Source organism: Lissotriton helveticus, chromosome 9 (genome assembly GCF_964261635.1).
Source record: "Lissotriton helveticus chromosome 9, aLisHel1.1, whole genome shotgun sequence".
NCBI classification, from domain to species: domain Eukaryota; kingdom Metazoa; phylum Chordata; class Amphibia; order Caudata; family Salamandridae; genus Lissotriton; species Lissotriton helveticus.
In genome coordinates this window covers 927,372,702-927,389,775 of record NC_136070.1, presented here as the reverse complement: position 1 = coordinate 927,389,775, position 17,074 = coordinate 927,372,702, and positions in this window count along the sequence as shown.

Sequence of the window (17,074 nt, the reverse complement as noted above, 5' to 3'; positions counted from 1 at the left end):
TAATGCAGTTGCACATCTTGTTGCTGTTAGCATGCCTGCCCTCGTACGACACAAATATTTAACTCTCCCCCATCTAACCAGCAGACAGGAAGCCACTCGGAGATGCAGGCGGCGATGGGAGCCCCTGCTGCCTGTTGGCCAGAGCCTCTAGTGCTTCTCCCGTGAAACGCTGATCACTGTTGATGTAAATTATGCAGTTTCTGCCTCACGGGGAAGTCCTCCCTCGAGATCACACTGGCTTGGAGTGCCGATCGTTCCTTGCTGCACCAGAGTTTCAAATAATTTAACAGGGTGCGAGGCAAGAGTGGACTGTAGGGCGTCCAGCTCCATAAGTAAATATTGGGGCAGGACCGCAGATAATCTTAGTCTGAACCTGTGTAAACGGTAGTGTAAAAATGCTGAGGCACATGCTGTGACCTGCAGGGGGTGACTCTCTGCGTTACAGCTGGGCCTGGTGCACTGACAGAGCAATTAGCAGCTCACTGACAAGACAGGGCATTTACATGTATAAGGCTCACATTTTAATCGGTAACTGTGCACCTTGGTTGAAAACACAGACAGCCACCCATCAGCGCAAGGCAGCACCAACTCCCTGCTAAACGAAGGAAGGAGAAAATGTAGATCAGCGTGTCTTTCCCCTACTAAAAAATGCTGTAAAAAAGCCAAAAAAATATTCTCTTCAATTTAACACCAAATCAGACAATTTATTTTAAACAATGCACACCTGTCAAATTACTACCAATGTACGGGTGTCATGCAAGATTTGTTTTAAACACTAGCAAAATTTGCATCTCACCCACAGATGCACTGTCAGGCCTGCTCCTCACTGTAATTTGCTAAGAAACACTTCTCTCACGGCTGTGATAGAACTCTTACATACACAGCACTATGAGTTAGTGAAACCGAACTGTCACTCCATTGTCTTTTTATTTGTAACAGCACCACTAACCACATAGCAATAGGCTGAAACAGTGCCCACACCACAGCGCCCCCACCACAGCGCCCCAGTACAGTGAGTAGGTTTGTATAGCAGTGTTGCACTTTCAGGCTTCAGTAAACGTCCTGATACATAGCTCATTTGACTCACTTCCAGGCACTACATGCTGCCTTGAATACCAGAGTTTCAAACTGGGTTGGAGTGTCTTTGCCGAGGTAGCTCAAGGGAAGCATTCAAGGAGTAAAAGGTGTTTTAAGGAGCACCAAAGACACTACAAATTCTGCGCATATCTCATGCAAACAGAGCATGACTTTCAACGCATTCCACGCAGCAACACTGCGTAATTTGAAGTATACAAATATGTTTCCCCTGGAGTGCATTGCTACCACGCATAAAGCTGACGTTATCAGGTATTTTGTTAGGTTTTCATTGCACATCTTAAGAGTAGCGGCAGTTGTTTCTTGTTGTTGTGTAGGCGGACACTTTCTGTCCAATGTTCTATATTTTCTGCTAAATCCTGCATTCATTTAAGTAGTTTCTACATTGTCTTGTGAGGTTTATGCTGCTATGGAGACCTGCAGCCAGGCTGGTGAGTGTGGCAGGGCCTGCCTGTTGCTGGGGCTCCAGCTTGCCAGGCTCACAAAAGCAGTAATTGCCTGAGTCTGGGTGACAGTAAAATCTCCCAGTTGCACTTGCTATGCTATAAAATGTGCTTTTTAGGCTAGTGAGCAGTCTTGAATGATCATATCAATGAAATCATCATCTGAGCGGCTGCAGTGCCTGCCTGCCCTCTGTAACTGAGAACTGTAGTCATGCAATCTGCCTCCAATGAGCGCACTGCCATTTATGGTGCATTGTAGCAGTTTTTAGACCTTGTTAGAGTTTCTCGTTGCCCAAATGGGTATAATTTCTGATATTTATATGTTTCCCCGCGTCTTCATTCCTTGATTTTGCTAGGGAGAAAGTGTCACTCATAGTCGTTGAAATGTCACTCATAATTTCCCTGAAATTATGAAAATGTCACACATAGCAATCTGAAACCTTGGCAGCTATGCTGTATTTTGCTGTTGCAATTGCCACAGTTTTATTAAAGCCACTATCAGGCAACCGCAGGTGGGTCACTCAGAAGAAAAGGTAGGGCACACTTTAATCACTGCGCATAAATATATCGTAATACATTTTTAGATCAAGTTTCATTGGTTCGCCAACAAGAAAAGCATGCACTTTAAACCCCTCTGCCTTTGCCATCGTTCCCATTCTATTGCAACGATCACCAAAGTAATGGAAGTAATGCTTGAAATAATCTCACCCACTGGCAGTCACTTGAGGACTCTTCAATCCAGTACATCTTTTTTCTCCACTTTGCCACTCTAGACAGATATAAGTCACATACAAATCAACCTTGGCTCTGCTTCGAAAGAACAGCCAGCCTGAATTGCCAGGCCAGGACCCTTCTGTGTAATGCTGAGGCGCATTTCACTGTTTCATGATTGCATGAAGTACAAGCTGTAGCATTTCTGTACTTTCTGTAGCAGCGTGAAATCATTAAAGCCTCAAACACCATCCAGTGATAAATACCGGGATGGGCTTAAAAGGTGAGGCTGAAAATATCTCTTTCCCATGTATTGGATTTTACTTTCTAAAGAAACACATTATCTTGACAACATCACCACACACTTGGTTTTATTTTTCACCAATGCTCTTTTTATTTCAAAGGGATATTTCCTACACCTTTCTCTCACTGTATCCTCAACATTCCAGTGTTGGTCGTGTCTACTTTCTTGTAGGCCACTCCCCTTAAAATGAACAGCTATGTTTTTCTTGGGAATTATTTTGCGTTTATAGGTTTTTGTTTAAGAAAACATAATGCCCTTCTAAATGCTTCTGCCATAAAAGGGGGATTGAATGAGAGCTAAAAATAGAAGCCCTTAATTGTTGCAGATCAGTGACAAATGAGAATTTGGATCTGACCCTGAGGTGTCAATCAATTCTTGGTTTTATGGGTTAAAAACAAAAAGATCTCAGAAGTGCCTTTCACGCGGTTCATTGCAATGACCTCCTCCGGGATGGACCCCAGCACTACTCTTGCTTTAAGTGTAGTACCTATGGATTCTGTCCAGGGCCGGACTGGGAACCGAAACCGGCCCTGGCAAAGTGCTCTGTCGCCCCCCCCCTCTCCTCGGTGGGTTGGGGGTGCGACCGCGCTCTTTGCCAGGGCCGTTTTTCGGCCGATTTTGTTACAGGGCCGTTTTTGCAGCATTGCTGCAAAAAACGGCCCTGTAACAAAAACGGCCCCCTGGGGCCCAAAACCGGCCCCCACCCATGCAGCCGACCGGGGGATTGCCCGGTGCCCGCAACGGCCAGTCCGGCCTGATTCTGTCCAGCGTAGTCCCAGGGCTTTAAGTGGGATGAAAAAACTGGGGATCTCTTAAAGGTGCGTGGCTGACGTAATTAAGGGGGTGGCTTAAAAACACATAAGGTACAAATCTGAGCTTAGCATACTGTGCCGCCTGATTTGTATTTTGCTGTTTCTGTCATTGCATCCAGATATATGATACAACATGTAACATCATACCTACAACAAGTCAGGACTATTGGCTTTGTCAATGGTTGTTAGTTGCATAAGAAGAATAAGCAGCAACTATGGCTTGTATATAATATTGAAAAAGCTTCCACTTAAAGCCCTGGTGACACCATGACAACGTTTTTTCCCCTGAGTTTCAAAAGAGAATGGAAATCCAGAGAGAAAATGACTCTCTTTAAAGGATTTCCCTTCTATGATGCTCACCTGGCATGACGTCATGCCGTAACTTCTCTGCTAGTGAGAAGTGAGCAGTGTGAGCACGCACACATGATGTGCCTGCTGCCAGTGCAGTCTGGAAAAAAACGGACCGCCTGTGCCGGGGTACAAAACAGAGCCCAATATAGACCCTATCGAGGCCCCCTTTAAAAAACTGCCGGTGCTCAGCACCAGTGAGACTCAGCCCATTTAAAGCCCTGCGTAGTCACCTTGGGGGAAGAAGAATCCACAACAAGTGTATCCGAGATCCAGGGCCATGCCTTCCTCCCTTGTTAGCTGGTTTCTGAGACGGGGAACCTCCAGCCTTGTGCTCCCATTGAGCACAGTATCCTGTTTAAGGATGTGAGAGAGAGGAAAGTCGGCCTGCACGGGACGAGAGTCAAGAGACAGTCCACTATCCCACGGAACAGGAGGAAATGGTTCTGAGAGGGCCTGTGCTGAGCTGAGAAAAAGGCAAACGTGCGGAGGAGCACGCAGATAGGTACTCACACTGACAAACACATCTATGAACAGGCAACATGCACATACTTGATTCTACAAACAAGTAAATAGTTGCAAGTGCATGTAGATAGTAACGCAAATTCAAAGACACAGAATGGTGGAAATTAGTTTTCAGGCACCTTAAGGTGAAGTTAGACAAATGTACAGACACCACGTATAGTCTTATGTGGAACAGAATGATCAGCACACCCATATTCCATTCTGAATACTGCCACTTAGTACACCTTAAAGTCCTGCTACACACCAATCAATCAATCAGAGTTGGTAAAGAACAACTATTCACCCTTGATGGTCTCAAGGCACTGGGAGGGGGAGAGGTGGCGGCTCTGTTGAGTGCTGGGGTCATCCAAAGAGCCAGGTCTTAAGCGTCATTACTTTTAGAGGCCTTGTTATATTCTTTTAGAATTTCTGTGTGAACAGACACTTCCTGAACTCGGGCAATATGGGAGATTGCTGCAGGTGGATTGGGAGGGTGTTCCAGGCTTTGGCTGCAATTTTTATGGTATTGTTGTATGCAAGACATAATCTTCATCTAACAACAAAGCTCTTTCAAATGACCAGCCCCTATTAGATTGCTCGAATACCTAATTCTAGCACTAAGGGGTTGTGATCAGACATCACCAGGGTATATTTAAATAAACGAGAAGCATGCATCAGCCCCAAGCATAAAAAAAAAAAATCTAGGCAAACATGCAATTGGTGAGGGGCTGAATAATATGTATAGTCTGGATCCATTGGTTCCTTATCAACCCAAACATCGTAGAGCCCATGAGTTGTTACAAGCTGCGCCAGCGACCAGAAAATCATGGGCTTGAGCCCTTGATAAATTGCTACGCCTGCCCTCACAGCATCCCTTTTAATATTGATGTTGAAATCCCCACAGACAACCAGAGGAAGGGCACACCCAGCCAGTTCAGCAGAAATCCAATCCAATAATGCTGAATCGTCAATGACGGGCCTGTAGATAGAACAGAGTGTGAAAGACCCTCCTGCATAAATACATCCTACACTGGCCCATCTTCCAAACGTATCTGCCCTGGCTCTAGAATGTCGGATCTTGCCCTTGCGTGCAAGTATCGCCACCCCACCTGTGCGTGTACCTGACAGAGTCCTAGAAATAGTTTGATATCCTGAAAATTCCATTAGATGTTTTTGGGATCCCTCCACCTGCATTTCATGCATACAAACGATATTAGCTTTTAAATACTGCAGATCTATATTCACCCTTTCTTTCTTTCGAAAGTTGTTCAACCCACAGATATTGATTGAGGACATTCTTAAACTAGTCATCTTTTATTATAGTGCAGTATTGTCTGTTGATCACCTGCCTGCATAACCACAAACACAACCCACCACATTGCTTGGATCTCCCCCCACCCCCCTCTGATCCAGCACCCCCCACCACCCAACCCCTTTCACGAGCAAGAGGGTTACACCTGACCCTGGTGATGGTGCTTACCAGCCCCTGCCCCCGACCCCGCCCCAGACCACCCGACCCCACCAAAGCCCGAAAGAAAATAAAGGACAGAGAGAGGCTGTGAACTCGCAAGAAGCCTAAGAGGACCATCTGAGAAATCGAAAGATATACAAACGAAAGAAAGGACCAAAGAAAGGGGATATACAAGCTAGAGAAGAGTCCCTTTCCATGCTGAAAGAGAAGAGAAGCGACCAGGGATTTATCAAGCCTGTCCAGTCTCATTAGTGATCTCCTTTAGGTATTCTTGAGGTTTTACCTCCGAGAGGAATGCCCATGTATTTCCCTTGAAGATAATCTTGAGACGAGCCGGATTTAACAGAAATACTTCACAACCAAGTCGCTGGAAAGGTAGGAATAGCATGGCAAAAATCTGGACGGAAGAAGAAGATATGCCCATCATATGACCTCCTTGCTTCTTGTCTTGCCTTATTGAAGATAGCCTGGCGTAGAAGAAAGTTGCCAAAATAGACCAGGGTAGCTCTAGGACTCTCCATCTGTTGGGTATGGTTTTTCTTGGGGGTCAGAGGAAAGCGGTGCACCCTTTCAACTTCAGATTCCCAGTCCCATTGGGGAAGATCGGTGAAGGCTCCTTTGAGCAGCTTCAGCATGAAGGATCTTATCTAGCTTCCCTCCGCATTCTCTGCGAGGACGAGAAACCATTAAGTTGTGTACAGGTTATATTTGCTAAACCAGCAATAGGGGATATCTCTGCTAAGAAAGGGGCAGAAAAATATACGGTATGGAAGAACAAAACATACACATTTAATGAAAAGGTGGGGCATACACTAGCACTCCGCACCAGACAACAGGCAACTTATGTTGATATAAAGCAAATTCAAGACCCTGAGCTCAGACTTATTTCTGATGTAGGGGGGATACGCTCTGCTTTCCAGAGATACTATCGGCAACTATGTGCTGGGGAGAAGGTAGATGCAGGTGAGATAGAGTCATATTTAGATTACGGGAAACATTAGATAGGGAGGATCGTGAGCTTTTAGATCAACCTATATTTGCAGAAGAAATTACACTTACAGTTTCCGGACTAGCATCTGGAAAAGTTGCAGGGACAGACTTTATTACGGGGTAATTTTATAAAACCTTTGCAACTACCCTCTATAAATTCATGCTTGAGGTATTCTTAGATATGCAGATGGGCACCCTTCCTCCAGACTCATGGGCCGCTACGAAGATTGTCATGTTCCCCAAAAGGGGGAAAACCGGTGCATGAACTGGGGTCATATCGACCTATTACATTAATTAACTGTGACACCAACATGTTTGCTAAAATTTTAGCTTCAAGGTTATATGAGATCATAAAGAAAATGGTTTCACCCGCACAACACTGTTTTATCCCTGGAATGGGAACAACAGATCACATTCGGCGGGTGATTACTTTATTTGCTGTGGCTAAAATCCAAGGAGATCCTATGGCTATGATATTACTAGACGCTGAGAAAGCATTCAATAAGGTCTCCTGGCCTTATCTTTGGGCAATATTGGAGAAGAAGTGTCTGGGGCGGGAATTTATTGGGTGGATTAAAATGCTATATATTAATCCTATGGCTAAAATATCGCTAATGGGGACTGAATCGGAGATAGTTAAAATCCAGCTGGGACAAGGCAGGGATCTCTGTGTTCCCCTCTGCTCTTTGCCCTTTATATTGATCCTCTCATTTACTGAATTAAAGGAAATGCTTCAATCTTGCAGATGTCCACTAGTGGCTGGGATACTAAAATCCTGGCATGCACGGATGACCTTGCGATCGTCACTCCAGACCCCATTTTGGCAGTTAAGGAAATTGAAACGGAGGCTGATCCTTTTGGACGTATCTTGGATTATAGACTCAATAGGGACAAAACAGAGATACTCATTAATAACAAAATCCGATACACAGGTTGTATCGAATGCAGTATATCTGGGAGTTAATATTAGTGCAGATACTGAGAAAGTGGTAGAGGGTAATTTGGGCCCATTGATTAATAAAACTATGATTGAGCTGCTAGGATGGAATTATCTTAGGCTCACCTTGATTGGCAGGAGTAATCTAATAAAAATGATGTTTCATCCAAGAATCTTCTCTTTTTTCAGAGCCATACCCCTCAAGGTGAATAACACGTGGTTCAAGGCTTTGGATGGTATATTGTGAGGTTCTTATGGGCTTATGCTAGACCCCGGAGGGCTTTGAAGTTCCTTTCCCTCCCAAGGGAGCGGGCGGTGCCAAACGTTCAGTTGTACTATTGGGCCTCAGCACTGCAACAAATAATCCCCCTATTATTTGACTCAACTCAGAAAGTGCCTGCACTTAACACTGTCTCGTCATATTTTGAATTGACCCTCGGAGTCGTGGTCCGTGGATGTATGTTTCGGCAATTAGAATTTGGCTATTTTATGAAAGTTAGGTTCAAGACCCTATTATATGCATTTCGAGTGCGGACTAGCATCCAGGAAAAACTTGGGATTGGCCTGTTTAGTTTTTATTCTCCCCTCCAAGATAACTCTCTCTTACCAGACATATTTCATGATTCCCACATTAGGCGTTGGGGGTAAAATTATGGTCCATTCATTTTGGGGATTTTTTCATCAATAAAAGCTTTACTACCTTTAAGTCTATGAAGACCACATTTCTATTAGGAAATAACGAATTCTTTACATTTCAACAAATCAGGGATTTTATAGGGAAGAAGAGGGGGGAGTGGTTCAATAGGGTCGAGCTTATGGACTTGTTAATTAGAAGCAATCCTATTGGAAATATTTATAAATTACTAATTGATAGGATGGGGTACGATATTGGGAAGCACATTACTTACTCAATGGCAATACAAACGACAGAAGATGACAGCCTCTCGTCTTTAGAACTAGCTCCCTCAATGCTTTTATCTGCCAACCTTCAGATACAACATTATAAAATCTGGTTTAACCTATATATCACTCCGGCCAAAATCAATAAGTGGGGTGGAGTCTCTGGCACAGACCTGGTTCACACGTTGGCAGACTGCCCAGGTCTAGGGAATTTGAGGAAGGATATAACTCATTTGTTTGAGACCAAATTGAATTTGCGGATTGAGGTTACCTCCCAATTGATTCTATTAGGGGTTCAGGAACAGGAATCTCTTCTCTTGACTCAATCCCCCTTTCTGTTCCTTGCCATGGCAGTACTCAGACTGTGCTTGGCGACAGCTTGGCTTGACCCCGCTCCTCCATTCAGTCAATGGCTGGGCCAGCTAATCTGAGTTTACCACATGGAAAGGGCTGTGTATGCCCAGAAAGGTAACCGAGCTCGGAAAACAGGGCTTCAAATCTAGGCTCCACTGAGGAAATGGCTTGTAACACATGGTCAGGGTTGTTTGGCCAGTCTCGGATGATTTACAGTGGCACTTGCCTGCTTTATGATGGTTATATTGTATTATGATTTGATGTATCTTTGACACTCATGTGTTGTTATGGTATACACAGGTCTACTGTTTTCACTTGCTTGGCACTTTAATCTTTTCTTTTTGCATTAAGGCTTGGATGGGGGCAGGGGGAGGTAATCAATTAATTAATGAAGTCAAAATTCAATAAAGATTGTTAAAAAAAAAAGAAATGCGTCCCTATCAGGTATTATATTCATGTCCTTTGCAGGCGAAATCTTCGACTAATTTCTCTACAAGGACCTTAAAAACACTTACGGTAATTCATGTCAGCAATGTAGTTCCTGTTCGTATTTTTCATTTTGCTGCACTTGCATACCCTAAGAGTGTTTTTTTCTAGATGTGTTTCTGTGGTTATTTTCGTGCAGCATATTGCGCTTATAGAGACTGTATACTGTAGTTTCTGTATTTGTCTATGTGACTTCAGGTTGTGGGTGAGTGTTTATATCTGGCCACAAATAAGAGCTCTGGAGGTCAGGCTGAAGGCAGTGCACTTTTCTCACAGCGCCTGTCTGTGGGCCATAAAGGTGTTCAGAACTACAAACTCATCCAATCCCTTGGCCCTCTGCAGAACACACAAAACAATGGTAAAGCGCCAATTGTAATTAAGATTCTGTGGGAAGCAGGTACATGGATGTTGAAATATTGGCAGGGTAAAATAAAATGCAGTACTTACAGGTGAGTGGATGCGTTGTGTGTGGGGGGGATGGTGAAGTAAGGGAGATGCAAAAAAGTACATGAAGGAGATAGTGAAAAGAGAGCGCTGAACCCAAAGGAAATGAGGTGTGAGATGTGCAGATGGAAGATTTCAGAAAGATGCGGGGAGAAAAAGTGCGCAAATGTTACTATCTAGAATTACAAGCTTCAAGCCTTAATACCATATTCTAGATCCGGCAACCAAAATATTTTCCAGCTATTCGCCTTCTGACATTGAAAGGAATCAGTACCTCATAGGAGCCCATACCCATAAGCCTTTTTTTTCGAGAAGATTTGCCTTTCCGTGCAGAAACCTATATTTCAGTATGGTATGTGGCTAAGAGCCTTGCTATCTATTGGTGAAACGAGAGTGGAGAAAAATAAGAATGCTTGTGCATGAGTAGGCACCACATCATTATGGACCCCTAGTAACACAAGTTGAGGGGTTACCTCAATTTTAACACCCACTTTTTTATCCAGACACACTAATTTAGTTTTTAAGTCCCCCTAAGAGCTGGACACCCTGCCAACATATGTACCAAATCCGCACCATACAACTGTCATCATGGACAATGCATCCCAGCAGCCCCCCTTTCACTATTTTACCAGGAGTTATATACAAATTAAAACAAGTTTTAAAATGTTGGACTTGAAGATTGGCCAATATTAAAATTGATTGCGCTAAAGAATCAATCAAGTCATTATCTCCTGCTTGCAACTTCTATTGCAACCCTCGAGCACGTTTGTCAATATCAGTCAACATCAGACTATTTGCTGACCAATACCGGGACCCTACTGAGGTCTTCACACCAATAATCAACCCAAGAATCTCCACCCTAGAGAACCCCACTGACTTCCCCTCCTTCCTTCCCCCAAAATCCTTGATCTGTAGATATAAAAAAAAATTAATTATGCTCGAGCTTGTATTCCTTATATTCAACACAATAGAGCCACCCAATAATCCCATGAGGACTGGGTATCATTAATAACAAAAATGCAAAGCGTCCCCCAAAAATGTGTTATTTACAAACAGTCACAAACGTGATCACAATTTTACCAATGCAAGGCAATAAGCACAAATTGCACATGAATATAATTTCAGTATTGTGCTATTGTTTTTATTATTATTCTTTTTTCTGAATGCAACATAGATACTACTAGAATTCCAAACTCAATCAATAGTAGTATGTAACATCTTTTGCTTTTTGTACGGAAAAACACAATACCATACATAACATAACTTTAGATCATGATACAACAATTTTAGGATCACAAAAGATTCATGTATGAGCAAAACGATGTTGGGAGTCGACGTTTTGGTCCACCGTCGGTCTAAACAATCCACAGGACCATCATTAGGACCAAAAAGTTGCACACATATATCTAAAAATAAATATATCTCATATAAATAGAAAATATCCTTATCAAAGCTTGTATTTCAACCTAATATCCTCAAATGTATTTATGATCTTACCTAAAACAAAATCTCCAAGTCTATAGGGACCATGTTCCATCCACTGTTTACCATGAGTCCCAAACAATACTTGATGAAATGGGATTACTGTGCATAACAATACTATGTATAACAATTATATTCAGTTTCATATCAAAACGTCATTATTGTTACTCATACACCTGATACTGATAACTTGCACTGACAAAGTTATAGGCTTGGCTTGTTTTAGGTGCACGCCCATTATTGTGGGATATATGAATGAAATAACAGAAAGCTTACAGTGAAGCTCCAAAATTCCTGTAGGGTGATGTGCAATGTGAAGCACAGGATTTTAGTTTACATGTTTTAAGCCATTCCCTTAATTATGTGAGCCACACCTCATGGAAAGGATTCCTAGTTATGTTTTTTGACCATGCCCGTTTTAGAGACACCCTACTTTTTTCTTCCTATTTAAAACTTTGGACCCCTGCCTGCCTCTCATCACTCTTGTCATTTGGATGGCATTCAATACCTTTTCCCTTCCCCCAATCACCTGGACAGCAATTTGAAGCCAGAAATTCTCTACTGGTTACATCACAGCATTTATTACCAGTGTCTACTATTGTTCAATCAACATACAACTGCCTGAAAAATTGCAGAGCTCTTTATTTATCAAAATTCGCATTCTGGTGATGTCATCGGATGTGCTCATGCCATAAAAGCAGGTTTAAAATGACTCTAGGGGGCATATTTACAAGCCCCTATCACTACCACAACGTCACTTTTCTCAATGTTCTGGTGGCGATAGGGGCTTTGCCCTATTCACAAGGCGGTGTTCAGCCACCTAAAGTGGCATAACGCTGCCTTGTGAATAAGGCACCCTTTCATGCTATACTTAAAAAAAAAATCTTTGTTTATTGTCATTTTGTCAGTGTAACAATACAACAATTACAGAGTGTGGTAGACACTACATTGGCAGTCAATGAATATATCAGTTCAGTGCATAGCTGGTGTTCAAATACATCAGTCTCAGTACATAACAATCATCAGTAGTGTGACTGGAGGAATGATGATCACAACAAGCTCCTGGTTGAGTAGTCACTTCCCCATACGATTCGAACATATTTAATACAACAGTATCGAAATATTTACAGGGGGAGTAGTTACTACATTGGCAGTCCTTGTACGCGACTGTCCGGCACATGGCTGAGGCTTGGCAGTCATCAGGAGCGTAGGGAGTGGGGGAAATGTCCCAGTGGTCTCAGTTTGTGCATATCCAGTGGCCATATTGCCCTGCAAGGTATAGTACTGTAACCTTGCAATCCCCATGTGTGGTGTACTCCACCACTGCCCGTTATGCAGACAACACTCTGAGGCGCAGCTGTACCTTACGTGTACCTTACGTGTCTCAGATTCATCGCTCAGCTATCTGTGGAATTACAAATAGCAACGGATACGCAACATCGATTCCCTCAGGTATCTTCCTGAGCCCATTCGTCCCACTAGTCTCAATGTGATTAGTGGTGCGCATTGGTATGCCCTCATCTTCTGTGTCTGTGGCGGCCATTTTAGGCATATATTGTGTGTGGTCTCGAGTGAGTGGGTAGTAGTTTGGCATAGATATTATTTTTCTCCTGACAATAACTAATATCTGTCAGCCATTCCTTACACTTAGGCACTGTGCCACGCCCCCACCTGAAGACAATTTTGTGTTTAGTAATTAGTAAGCCTATCGCCAGAAATCTTTTTGCCTGGCCTCTGTGGTCTGGAAGGTAGCCCAGGAGACACATTTCAGGCGTCAGATTCAAGTGTATCTCCAGCATGTCACCCAAGGCATTGCCAATCTCAACCCAGTAGTTCCCTATAGTCTTGCACTCCCATGCTAAATGGAGAAAGCCTGCTCCCTCCCGCCCGCAGTGGTCACATCTATCAATGTCTCGTAACTGGAGTTTCATCTCCCATCCTTGTTTAGCTTTCATGATATTTTGTGTCCCCAACCCTATGGAGGCTTTGTATATGCGGGACACGGCATGCGCTGCCCCTCCTCGTATGAGTTGATGCAATGAAGGCAATGTGGGGATTCCTATGGGAATGCGGGGTTAGCTGTTTTGACAGTTTGTCGCAAGCGGATGTAAAGGGATCTGTCCATTGCTGTGGGAGGTGCAGCGCCCAGAAATGTAGTAGAGTCTTTGAATTGACCCTGATGGTACATATCTCCCCATGTATTGAATCTCAGTTGGAGTAGCATGCGCCTACAAATCCCTTACTGAGTGACCAGCAGGTTATGTTGGTCAAATAGGGGAAGTAGAGGGGAGTACAGCACAGGGATTTGGGATCTTGGCGCAATGGCTCGCCATGCATTGTTTGTACACGCTACAGTGGAGCTTCTTCCCCCAGCTGTCTTATTATCTACACCTAGTAATCCCCTAAGTGGCAGCGGCGCCATGGCCCCCCGTTCTACCGCCAGATGAGTCATAAAGGGGGTGGGGGGGGGGGGGCAAACCAGTATGCTGCGAAATGTGCCTGGGCACTGAGATAGTATAGTTCAGGATCAGGCGCTTCAAATCTGCCCTGTGTGAATGGCAGTATAAGGGTGCCCCATTTGATCCTGGGTTACTTACCGCCCCATACGAGGCGGATAAGTTGACCTTTCAGTCTAGTGAAGAATGGACGTCCAGGGGGGAAGGGAATGTTCATGAATAGATATAAGAATTTGGGCATTATGACCATTTTCATTAGAGCTATTCGCCCCGCCAGAGAGAGTGGAAGAGCTATCCATCTATTTATCAGGTCCTCCACCTTAGTAAGAGCCACCCCATAGTTGGCGCACATTAGTTCTTCCTTGTCTCTAGCAAGGTTTATCCCCAGATACCGGACCTCGTCATTGCTCCACAGCAGTGGATATTCCAGGTGAAAGGAGTTGGTAGCGTCTGTTAGTGGCATGATTTGGGATTTGCCCCAGTTAATGGCTATACCCGAAAAAGCCCCAAATTGTATTATTTCTCTTATCATGGCATTAAGACCATCAGCAGGGTTACAAATATATAGTGTGATCTCCTCTGCATATAATGATATTAAAATGGGCCGTCGGGGAGAGTCTAGTGCATATTGTTTATGGTGTTGGCTGAGCATGGCCGCAAGCGGTTCCATGGCGATCCTGAATATTAAAGGCAACAGGGGGCAACCCTGCGGCGTTACCCTGGTATTGTTGAAGGCTGGGAAGTGTTCCCCATTTAGAAGCACTGAGGTGCAGGGCTTATTATACAGCAATTTGATCCACAGCAGGAATCCTGGTGGAAATACCATGTGAGTCAACACCGCCAGGAGGTATCCCTATTCCAGGGAGTTGAACGCTTTGGTGGTGTCCAAAAAGACTGCCACCGCCTGTTCGTCTGGATCGATATCATGTAGGATAGAAAAAAGGGTTCGCAGATTGTGTAGTGTTGAGCGGCCTGGTATGAATCCTGCCTGGTCTGGACGGATAAGCCTATTCATCAGCAGGGTTCGTCTATTAGCGAGGACTTTAGCCAATATTCTGATGGCCCAGTTTATCAGCGATAATGGCCTATATGAATCCATGGATTCTGGGGGCTTCCCAGGTTTCAATAATGAGACCAGCATTGCTTCTCGCATAGTAGGCGGGAGTGATCCTGTTTCGGAGGCCTCCTCGTAAACTGCCTTCAGGATGGGAGCTAGTGTGTCTACGTAGGTTTTATAAAACTCGATGCCCAATCCGTCCAATCCTGATGCTTTGCCATTGTTAATCTGCATTATGGCCTCTCTTATCTCGTCTAGCTCCAAGTCAGCCGCCAAGAATTCCCTTTGATGAGCCAAGCTAATTCTATTTGCAGTAAGTACTGTGAGGTCTCCTCCTGGCATGCCGCTCACGAGGTATATAGCGTTTGATAGTGCGTGATGAACACCTGACCTATAGCTGTTGTGTCTCGCTGCATCATGCCGTCTCGGACTCGGACGACTAATACATAATTTGCTGTTTTGGGTGGATGGATCGTCTCAGAAAGTGCTTTGCCAGGCGTTCCCCTTTGCCGTCCCGTCGCGCCCTGTGGTATTTACCATGGAACAGACATTCCTTTTCTGCTTCCGCTTGATACTCAGTTATAGTCTCTCGTATCTTGGCCCTCATAGGGCCATCATCAGTCTCTCGCATGCCAGATTCCAGTTGTTTTATCTGGCGCTCCATTCGTGCTAACGTCGCTTGTATGTCTTTAAGAATACCCCCCGTCTTGGCCAAGTAATGTCCCCGTATAGTGACTTTTAGTGCTTCCCACACCCTAGCCAGGGACGGGACGGAGTCTACATTGAGTTGTAGGTATTCGTCTAGCATTTCCCCTAATTCAGACACAAACACCATATCTAGTAATACCGTGGGTTATAGGTGCCACTGCCTGGGCTGGAAAGACATTCCCAGGGGAGGGGGTCACGGAGATAAGTACCGGCGAGTGATCTGAGTAAGTGCACACTAGGTGTTGGGAGGAAAGGACGCGCAGAGCAATGTCTTGTGACACAAGCCACATTACTAGTCTGGACCATGTGTTTTGTACAGCCGAGTGAAATGTGCCTTCATATTGTGGCGGGTGCTGGTGATGCCATACATCTACTAGGAGATTGTCAGTGACTATTTGCTGGAGTTGGCGCTGTGCCTTGGAGTAGTGATGTGGTAGTGGGTGTGAGCGGTCCTAAGGCGGATGCGGTGTTAGGTTAAAATCACCCTTTCACGCTATACTAACAGTGAAAGGGCAGGCAATGGGTGTTGTGGTGGGGCAGCTCCAAAATTAAGACCAGTGAAAACCTGGGCTCACTCTGGCGCAAAAAGAAGAAATGTTTAATATCTCCTCTTTTTTTGCTGTTTCCATGTGTGCTGTGTTATGCAGCACACATAGAAACAGCAAAATGCCATTGATTGTTTATTTGCAGGAAGGTTTCCCTTCTGCACATAAACAATCATTAACCCCTTCCGTGCGGCCGCGATTCCCCCCGTGTGCGGCAGCCGCACGAACAGGGCGGGGCCGTGACGAACTCCAGCCGTCATCAGCACACGAGCACCGTGGAGCGTGACGGCTGGGGTTCGTCACCAGCATGGAAGGGGTTAAAAAAAAGAGGTTTTGCAACTTCTATGTGTGGTGCATTAAGCAGCACTTATAAATGTTTCAAAATGCCATTTCAGATTGTTTATATGTAGGAAAGCACACCTTCCTGCACATAAACAATTATTCCCCTCAACTAAGGCATCCTTGAACTATGGTGCAAGGGTCCCTGCGTTGGCGCTAGGCAGCTAAATTAGCTCCAGCGCAGGTGGAAAAGCAAGGCTGCACCATATTCTTGTAAATACGGTGCAGCCCTGCGTTTCAGAAGTGGCGGAGAACGGCGTTTAGCTAAGCAGGCAAACGCCGCACTAGGTGCTTTGCTATGGAGCAGAGGTGACACAGCTTGTCTTCCATGAGATCTGTTCTTGTGTATATAACTTATTAAAGGTTTTAAAGTAAATTAAATAAAAACATAAATGTTACTGCAGGTGGGATTTTGTAACATTATTTAAAAATATATTATTTATAAATTAATTAAGTAAATTTTACTTAATTATTCAGTACACATTTAAGTTAATGTTCTGTAACGTTTTATTATATTAGTTCTAGGTATAAAATAAATAATTCACATTATTTTACATTAAAGTGTACATTAAAATCTTTGTATTCATTTTGTAAACAAGTTTAATAAACGTTTAAAATTGTCTCTGTACTTTCCCATAGGGAGACCTCTGCCACACTGATGGAGATCTCCGCTTACGTATGAAAAGTT